This window comes from Mastomys coucha, unplaced genomic scaffold (assembly GCF_008632895.1).
Source record: "Mastomys coucha isolate ucsf_1 unplaced genomic scaffold, UCSF_Mcou_1 pScaffold6, whole genome shotgun sequence".
Taxonomy (NCBI): Eukaryota; Metazoa; Chordata; class Mammalia; order Rodentia; family Muridae; genus Mastomys; species Mastomys coucha.
This window is the reverse complement of record NW_022196912.1, coordinates 62,789,444-62,798,670: the sequence shown is the minus strand read 5'-3', so window position 1 is coordinate 62,798,670 and position 9,227 is coordinate 62,789,444. Positions and strand designations below refer to the sequence as shown.

Sequence of the window (9,227 nt, the reverse complement as noted above, 5' to 3'; positions counted from 1 at the left end):
TGGAAATAATTATCTTCCCAGTAAAACTAGTTATCTTCAATAAATGGTGCTGGTGTAACTGGTTGTCTGTATGTAGAAAAATGAAATTAGACCCATACTTGTCATTTTGCAAAAAGCTCAAGTCCAAGTGCATCAAGGACCTCAACATAAAATCAGAAACATTGACTCTAATAGAAGAAAAAGTGGGAAATAGTCTGAACTCATTGGTACAGGGGGAAATTTCCTAAACAGAACTCCAATGACTCATGCTCTAAGATCAAAAATTGATAAATGAAACTGGAAAGCTCTGTAAGGCAAAGGACATAGTCAATAAGACAAATTGACCACCTACAGATTGGAAAAAAAAATCATCACTAACCCCATATCTGATAGAGGGCTAATATCCAAAATATATAAAGAACTCAAGAAGCTAACCACCAAAAACCAAACCAAACAACCCAATCAAAAAACAGCATACAGAATTAAACCGAGAATTCACAACAGAGGAATCTTGAATGGCTGACAAGCACCTAAAGAGATATTCAAAGTCCTTAGTGATCAGAGAAATGCAAATTAAAATGACTCTAAGAACCCACCCTATACCAATCATAATGGCTAAGATTAAGAACTCAGGTGACACATGTTGGTGAGGATGTGGAGAAAGTGGAACATTTCTCCATTCTTGGTAGGATTGCATGCTAGTACAACCACTCTGGAAATCAGTCCTCAGAAAAATGGAAATAGAAATACCTGAAGACCCAGCAATACCACTCTTGGAAATATAACCAAAAGACCCAGAATTGTTCCTGTCTGAAAGAACTGCAGGGATGGAAATGGAGAGGAGCCTGAGGAAAAGAAGGTCCAGGACCCAAGACCTGACACTATTACTGAGACCTATGGAATACTCACAAAAAGGGACCTATCATGACTGCCCTCTGAAAGACCCAACCAGCCCCTGAAAGAGTTAGATGCAGATATTTGCACCCAACCAAAGAACAGAAGCTGCTGACGCCTTTGAGTTAGTGAAAACCTGGAAGAAACTGAGGAGGAGGGCAACCCTGTAGGAGAACCAGCAGTCTCAATTAATCTGGAACCCTGAGATCTCTCAGACACTGGATCACCAACCAGGCAGTATATACTAGCTGATATGAGGCCCCCAACACATATACAACAGAGGACTGCTGGGTTTGGGTTCAGTGACAAAAAATGTACTTAACTCCCCCCCCCCAAAAAAAAATAATAAAAGACTGGAGACCCAAGGAGTTTACATATCTGGTGGGGTGTGGTATGGCTGGTAGGGATAACCTCTTGAAGACATGGTGTCTGGGATGAGGTATGAGCTGTGGAAAAGCTGGAGGGTGGACTGGAATGAGAATAAAATCTGGAGTGTAAAATAAATAAATACATACATAAATAAGAAAAAACTAGATATCTAAAAAGCAACATTGTTTCCTGGACTGGGAACTTGAATGAGAGAAAAATAGGTTTAATAACTTATCCACTTTTTGTACAATTCCTCACTCTCTTCACCATCACTTTCAGAATACAAATCATTGATGGAGACATGCCATTTCCTGAACATTCTGCTTCTTCTGGGAATTTCATTTTTCTCAACAGAAGGGTTGTCCTTGTCTGTTACAGTGTGTACACAGTGGAATGGATAACATAGCTGGGCCGATGTTAAAGTTAATAAGTTATAGCAATCATGTTTATTGGCACTTGAATCTCTGTGATTACAATGTGACTTCATACTACATACCTTAAATCAGTAGTGATTTTATTTTTTTCTAACCAAGCATTCTACAATATGGATAAATGTTTATAACAGTGAAGATTAACAATTACGACAGCCCCAGATTACGGGAGTCAAAGCCGGTTGTCAACCCAGTCCTGTCCCGCACTCGCCTGCATCTTCTTTTTTTTTGCTTTCAATATGACAGATGCCTCTGTGTCCTTCACAAAGGACTTCTTGGCTAGTGGAGTGGCTGCAGTCATCTCTAAGATGGCAGTAGCACTCATCGAGCAGGTCAACCTGCTGCTGCAGGTGCAGCATGCCAGCAAGCAAATCACCACAGATAAGAAATACAAGGGCATTATAGACTGCGTGGTTTGTATCCCTAAGGAACAGGGGGAGTTATCCTTCTGGCGTGGTAACCTAGCTAATGTCATCAGATACTTCCCCACCCAGGTTCTCAACTTTGCCTTCAAAGATAAATACGAGCAGTCTTTCTGGGTGGTGTGGACAAGAGGACCCAGTTTCGGCGCTACTTTGCAGAGAACCTGGCATCATGTAGTGCCTCTGGGGCTACATCCTTGTGTTTTCTGTACTCTCTTGATTTTGCAGGTGATGTGGGCAAAGCTAGAGCTGAAAGGGAATTCAAAGGCCTTGGTGACTGTCTGGTTAAGATCTACAAATCTGATGGGATTGGGGGCCTGTAACAAGGCTTTAATGTGTCAGTACAGGACATTATCATCTACCGAGCTGCCTACTCTGATATGTAAGACACTGCAAAAGGAATGTTCCTAGATCCCAAGAATACTCACATCTTCATCAGCTGGATGATTGCACAGTCTGTCACTGCTGTCTCTGGCCTGAATTCCTATCCTTTTACACATTCACCGTCGTATAATGATGAAGTCAGAACACAAAGAAAGTGGTATCATGTATACAGGCACTCTTGGCTGCTGGCAGAAGATTGCTAGCTACGAAGGAAGCAGTTTTTTCAAGGGTATATGGTCCAACGTTCTCAGAGGCATGGGTGATACTGTTGTGCTTGTCTTGTATGATGAGATCAAAAGCCATATGCATAATGACAACAATGATGGGACTCAATTATGTGTTTATTTCAGTCACTCCTGATAACAAAAAATATCCAAAGCCAAAAAACAAAACAAAACAAAACAAAACAAAAAAAAACCAAAAAACAAACAACCAAAAAAAAAACCAAATTACTATGGTTTTAAAGTATCTTTTGTATAGACTCTCATTCACAATATCTAAAAAGAAAAGGGGGTTGTACCTTTAGTCCATATAGATCATGGTAAAATTCTATATGTGAGACACTGTATTCTCTGCTGCCCTAATGAGGAGGTCCGTCATATTGATCCCTTTTTTATTCTGTGAGAAAAATAATTGCCATGACAGGCAGAAAAGTCTACTGTGTGATTCTTGACCATGACCTTACCCAGGTACAGTTGAAGATGTTAGGGAGAATGATCCTGTTGTTTACCTTACTGTTTATTTATGTATTTGCTAGGCTTGAGGGCACTTTGCAGTCAGACATTGTTTTAATGTGGTCCTGGAGTTTCTATGCCTTAATACTATAAAATAAAAGTCAGTATCCCTAAGAACTAACTATAGAATAGTCACAAGATGAATAAATAATGTGTACCTCAATACATTATTAATAAATATTATATTTTCAAATTTAACACAAATCACTAAGATAAAAGTATACAATATATTTAAAAGAATCTATATGTGAAAAACTACCATATACCCAATAACCAAGACACATAAAACAAAAAAATTGTGTTTATGGATTTTCTTATTGCTTAAAGTCAATATTGTTAAATCATGTTTTTTTTAATTGATGTCTGCAGTTACTGTGAAAGCAGTTAAAGCTTCTGATGATTCTTATAAATACTGACAAGCTATCCTTGAACATTTTATCAAAAACAAAGTAATCATGGCTCTGTAAAGCAGGCAAAGTGGGGAGATTCCTAGTGGTGACTGTAGATGGGTGCAATAAGGAGAGCTGTGGTAGGAGAGCATCTACATCAATTGGCGGCATAGGCAGAAAGTCCAGAATCAAAGAAGTGCACCTGGAATAATTATTATTATCCAATACACAAGGAGAAGTTACTAAAGGATGTGGACATTATCAAACACACATTGTTGGAAAATGTAGAGATACACAAATTAAAAATTGAGAAATTGTATCTCTCATTTTCTCTATTTAGACAGGGCATAGAATAAAATGCAAAGCTTTAAAAACTATAAAGTTTGAGGTAATTTAGTGAAGTGTAAAACTGACAAAGAACTCACAGATGTAATAAGAACAGTGTGATCCCGAAAGAAAATATTAATACATTGCATTTCAGTAAAATTTTTAAAACTGTGAAAGAAATACTTCAAAGAATGAAAAAACAGGCTAGACATTAGGAAGAAAATTGCAGTGTTTCTTTCCATTAAGAACTTTTGCCTGGTGGTGGTGGTACATGCCTTTAATCCCAGCACTTGAGAGGCAGAGGCAGGCAGATTTCTGAGTTCCAGGCCAGCCTTGTCTACAGACTGAGTTCCAGGACAGCCAAGGCTAAGAAACCATACAGAGACAGAAGCCAAGACAGAGAAACCCTGTCCCAAAAAAACAAAACAAAACAAAACAAAACACTTTTAGCCATAGAATGGAAGGCCAAAAAAAAAAAAATTAATCAAATGGGTAAAAACCTTGAGTAAATGTCATGAAAGATTATATTTGACCAGCACGTAAGAAGATGCTCAATGCATTCGTCATTAAGATATGAAAACAAGATATAAAGTTATGCTAATGGATACGTGGGGATGAGGAGATTGCTCAGAAGTTAATATTTTTGCTATATAATCGTGAAGTCCAGATTTCATATGCCCAGAAACAAATGTCAAATATGAAATCATTGCCAGCTCATAATTCCAGTCCAAGGGGGGGCAGAGACAGGCTACCCAGAGAAAGAGGGCTACCAAGATTAGCCATAGGAGCTTGAGGGATTCTTAAGTTTCCTTTCCATGGTGAATACAGGAAAGAGATATGAAAATTAATTTTCTCCATTTTTATGTGCACATATGTGCACCCATACACACACACGCACACAGACACTCATGCACACACACACACACATACACTGCAAACATAGATGAAAAATTAAAAAGAAAAATAACAGTGAAAGACCTACAAGTAGATATTCATTAGACTACAATGACAGTTACAGCAAGCACCTCAAAAAAAGCACACACCTTTAAGTCTGAAGAGTGAGTGCCTCAAAATATGCTACAGCCAAGAATTTAGCATTTACTAATATATGTAAACATATAATACAACACAACAATTCCTGTCACAAATCTTCTACTTAATGGAAAATAAAGATTTTGTTATAATTAATTCTCTACTTTGTCACATAGATTGTTAAAGTCGTTTATTTCTAATTTCTAAACTTATTTTAAAAGAAAAAAAACACAATTAAATATGCTTCAAGAGATAAAGGAACCATAGTGAACTCATGCAGGGGAAGGTTTTTAATCAATAAGAAAGAACAAATTACTGATACTAGCTTTAATGTACACGAATTGTCAAGGAGTCACATGTGAAGGAAGTCAGGATCAGGCTTTTGGACAGGGACAGCAAGAAGGCAAAATGTAGCTACTAGTGTCTCTGGAAGGTTTAGATTTAATTGGCTTACAAGATTAGGATTCTAGTTTATGTGCCCAGTGGTTGAGTTACCATTGTTTCTGAACTGAATTTATGTGGTGTTTTCCTACACGTGGTGGCTCAACTGGGTTCAAGAGAGAAAGGTACGGTGGTAAAGCCTTGGTTTGCCTGATGTTTACCACAAAAGGCCATGATAGTTTAGAAGCATGGGGCTGGCATGGTAACTACCTGCCAGAACTTAGAACTGGGAACTTAGAGAGCTGGGTAAAGAGATTTTGGAGCTCTAAACAGAGAGTCTCCACAAGATGAGAACAGGCCAGCCATTGCCTGTCAGTGCCTGGCTAGCCAGCCCACCAGTGCCCTGTCTACAATACCTTGGATACATTTTTTTTTAATATTTCCTACAACAGGTGACAAACCAATGTGTTGGGCAAGAATCCAGTAGAAATTTAAGATTATTAGCCTGAGAGTTAGAGTTCTATTTTCTAAATGAGAGAAGGTGGGGCTGAGACAAGTCACCTGGACTCAAGTGCAGGAACCTTGAAACAAACAAAGAGGGCTCTGAGGCCCCCTGCTGTGGAAAGAGACAAGATGACTGCTCTGAGTCAGAGAGCCTGAGAATGGAAACTGCCTACACCTTTGGGCAAATACTGATTTAACTGATAATTTATAAAATTGGGATTATTTGTTTTTAGGATAGATTTATATACAGATTTCCTGAATTTCTGGGACTGTAGAGGTAAGCAGCTGTCTCTACAATTTGTCTCAGTTATGGAAGCTGTGTTAGGCTTCCTATATTTTCAGATAATGTTGGTCAGTCTTGGATTTCGACAGGGTTGAAAGACTGTTTGTAGCCTTATAGCCAACCCAGGATATTTACATTGAGAGAACAGATTAGAGAGGGTAGTTTTCAGATGGCATATGATCTAAAGCCAGTACATAAGTCAGATGTAGAATTATAAGTCTTTTAAGTTAGGATAGATGACAGAGTGTTCTATTTTATTGACAAGAATGATGAATTAGGTTTTAGGTATATCTTGTACTTTATAAATTACAAAATGGTAATTGTTGTGCTCATTTTATATCTGAGATAAAAGAGTCTTTTAAGTGGACAGAAAGGGGGGAATATTGTGGATGGTGCTGTCTGCATTTTGATGTTAATTTGCTTTCCCAGGAGGGTTGTCTGGAACAAGTAATGAGTCATGTACTCAGGTAACATCTTGTGATCCTTCCCCAAATGAATAAAGGAACTAATCACTGGGTGAGTAGGCAGGAGAGAGAAGAGAGGAAGCAGGAGAGAGATAGAGGCTTTTGGACAGGGATAGCTAGAGGATATGATGTAGCTGCTAATGTCTCAAAGTTTATATGTTGAATGGATTCACCACCAGAGGATTTCGATTTAATTGGCTTACAAGATTAGGATTCTAATTGATGTACCCAGTGATTGAGTTCCCATTTTTTCTCAATGATAACCAAAGGAAGAAGAAGGAGAAGGAGAAGGAGAAGGAGAAGGAGAAGGAGAGGAAGAGGAAGAGGAAGAGGAAGAGGAAGAGGAAGAAGAGGAAGAGGAAGAGGAAGAAGAGGAAGAAGAAGTAGTAGTGGTCAGGATCAGAGGACTGCCCAGTACCTGGTTCAATTTATATGAACAATTACAAAAGTAAAGCTGTGAAGACTCTGAGAAGAGATAGTAAGATGCCATAGTGATTACAGATACAGCACTGGAACATGTTGTTGATGATAGAGCTGCCCTATCCCTTTGCTAAGTGCAGTAGGTACAAAAGTCCATATATTTGTCAAAACCTAATAGATGCCTTGTAAACCAAAAGAGTGATCATTACTTCATATAAGTTAATATTACAAAGGAACAGTGCAAATTTCAAATGCAGAATTCGTGTTAGTCAGACTTGACAACAGTGACACATAGCTGGAACGAGGAGATTAAAGAAGGAAAGATTAATTTTGGCTCACCATTTAGAGATATCAGTTTATGTTTTCCTCCCTCACCTCACTTTTTTCTCCAACCAAGAGTCACATTTCACAGTTCTATCACTTGCTGTCTTTTCGGTTTTTGATTCCCTTAGTAGTTTCAATTATGTATGAGATTGACCATGACAAATAATCTTTTCAATTTAAAAATGCAATACATGTCTGCCATACCAAAGAAGGTTTCCATGACTAGGCTTGATTAAAGATCACATTTTACATAATGACCCAAGCTCAACAACCTTCTTCAAATTACCTGTGCTTATTTTTCAACTTTGTGGAAACCAAATTTCTACAAATTTCATGGATCAAAACAAAGGAATGGGTACTGAATTCGAAAAAAGACACAATGACTGCAAGGAGATTCAAACATGATTAGAATAGTAGAGCTTAACAAAACCATCAGTTTATTCACAGAAGCTCCACTTAGATTTTTAGACTCCTATCAGTTTTACTTAAAATTTCTTTTCTATATATTATGTTTAAATGCATGTCATAAAGTCAGTTGATTTAATGAAAAATGCCTCTATGTGGCATTATACAGTCCACCACACATTTTGAAGGACCATAGAGTCCACTTTGCTCTGTTTCTCATAAGATATTCTAACTAATGCATCAGTACTCTGAACCTGTGTGCATTTTAAACAATACTATAAGAGAAAACAAGAGATAAAGAAAGCTTATTGAGGTTGAGAGAAGATTTACATCTCAATAAAGAAATAGATTTCACTTTAAGTACCCAGGAGATTATTTTTACAAGGAATAATAATAATTTCTTTTTTAAAAAAATACCACTTTGTATTGGCCTTTATGTCTAGAATATTGCTTTCTCAATATAACCCCCATTGAGGCAAAAGCAATATTAACAAATGATAAAGTTTGCTGTAATTCTTAGTATTTTAATAAACATGGTCATAACATGCTAAGTAAATTAAACTCCTTAATCTTTCTCGTTATTTTACTCTGACGCTGCACTGCTGCAGTTAGAAAGTGATCATTCTATAGAGAAAGTCACTAATCATCCAAGATTGATTAAAAAGGAAAAAACGTCTGCACATTCCCTGTGACCTCAGAGTTGAAGTCTTTGAATAGCATATTAAAGCTTAATTATTTTGATGTTCAAGTTCACTGTCATCCATCTGCCACTTCACCCATTTGAAAGTGTAAATTGCTTGAGCAGAAAGAGTGCATGCTTTCACTTTTACATTTTAAAATTATTTATATTTCAGTTTCTAGGTGAAAAATAATACCTTGACTAAATCCTAATCATATGGGTTTTTTCACGTTGTTTTGTTTTGTTTTTGCTGACAAGGATAGAAAAATGAGGAGATTACCTAGAATACTAAGAGAGAGCCATGTGAATAAATCAATAAATCTCTAAGTTGTTAATCTCCCTTTTCAGACATAGAACAAATGGTTTTTGATAGTGCAGATTATTTAGAGATAAATGCTTTCTGAATCTTAGGATATAATTTCATTTACTATACTATTTAAACTAAATTGTTTTTTGATATATAAGAATGTTAAAATACTGAAAAGTATCTTCCTTTTCTTTGCTACACCCACCATTCTCTAGCAAGCACAGTAATAGTACCACTCAGAAAACTTAATATCAATTTCATGTATGAACATCCAGAAATGGTTCAGTAATACACAAATATTATTTTGAAACATTTTAAAAGGAAAGTTATCCCTTATTATATTCTTGAAAATCAGTCTACATGCTAATACAAATCAATACATATAAAATTGATATAATTTAGAAAATGCTCAATAAAAATAAGTGCAGAATAGCTAAGCCTGGTATTGACAGTCTGCCTCTGCTCTTCCCTACTATGAATATTCATTTTGAGCCACCCA

At 36.8% G+C, this 9,227-nt stretch overlaps 1 long non-coding RNA gene and 1 pseudogene across 1 annotated transcript; both read left to right on the top strand.

Annotated features, from left to right (window-relative positions):
- The first annotated feature begins 1,912 nt into the window (after positions 1 to 1,912).
- Positions 1,913 to 2,839, top strand: LOC116081015 (annotated as a pseudogene).
- A 2,839-nt stretch (positions 2,840 to 5,678) lies between these two features.
- Positions 5,679 to 7,203, top strand: LOC116080937. Its single transcript, XR_004114686.1, has 2 exons — positions 5,679 to 5,794; positions 6,863 to 7,203. It is a non-coding gene; the product is annotated as an uncharacterized LOC116080937 (long non-coding RNA).
- The last annotated feature ends 2,024 nt before the right edge of the window (positions 7,204 to 9,227 follow it).